The sequence below is a fragment of the Schistocerca gregaria genome, chromosome 5 (assembly GCF_023897955.1).
Source record: "Schistocerca gregaria isolate iqSchGreg1 chromosome 5, iqSchGreg1.2, whole genome shotgun sequence".
Classification (NCBI taxonomy): Eukaryota; Metazoa; Arthropoda; class Insecta; order Orthoptera; family Acrididae; genus Schistocerca; species Schistocerca gregaria.
In genome coordinates, this window is record NC_064924.1 from 213,341,758 (window position 1) to 213,342,786 (window position 1,029).

A 1,029-nucleotide genomic window follows, 5' to 3' on the forward strand; every position below is an offset into this window, starting at 1 on the left:
CCTCTTCTTTCCAATTCTATTCAATACCTCATTAGTTATGTGATCTACCCGTCTAATCATCAGCATTCTTCTGTAGCACCTCATTTCGAAAGCTTCTATTCTCTTCCTGTCCAAACTATTTATCGTTCATGTTTCATTTCCATACATGGCTACACTCCATACAAATACTTTCAGAAACGACTTCCTGACACTTAAATCTATACTCGATGTTAACAAATTTCTCTTCTTCAGAAACGCTTTCCTTGCCATTGCCCGTCTACATTTTAAATCCTCTCTACTTCGACCATCATCCGTTATTTTTCTCCCCAAATAGCAAAACTCCTTTACCACTTTAAGTAGTCTCATTTCCTAATCTAATTCCCTCAACATCACCTGACTTAATTCGACTACATTCCATTATCCTCGTTTTGATTTTGTTGATGTTCATCTTATATCCTCCTTTCAGGGCAATGTCCATTCCCTTCAGCTCCTCTTCCATGTCGTTTGTTATCTCTGACAGAATTAAAATGTCATCGGCGAACCTTAAAGTTTTTATTTCTTCTCCACGGATTTTAATACCTACTCCGAACTTTACTTTCGTTTCCTTACTGCTTGCTCAATATACAGATTGAATAACATCGCAGATAGGCTACAACCTTGTCTCACTCCCATCCCAACCGCTGCTTCCCTTTCATGTCCCTAAACTCTTCTAACTGCCATCTGGTTTCTGTACAAATTGTAAATAGACTATCGCTCCCTGTATTTTACCCCTGCCACGTTTAGAATTTGGAAGAGAGTATTCCAGTCAACATTGTCAAAAGCTTTCTCTAAGTCTACAAATGCTAGAAACGTAGGTCTGCCTTTCCTTAATCTTTCTTCTATGATAAGTCGTAAGGTCAGTATTGCCTCACGTGTTCCAATATTTCTGCGGAATCCAAACTGATCTTCCCCGAGGTCGGCTTCAACTAGTTTTTCCATTCGTCTGTAAATAATTCGTGTTAGTATTTTGCAGCTGTGACTTATTAAACTGATAGTTCGGTAATTTTCACA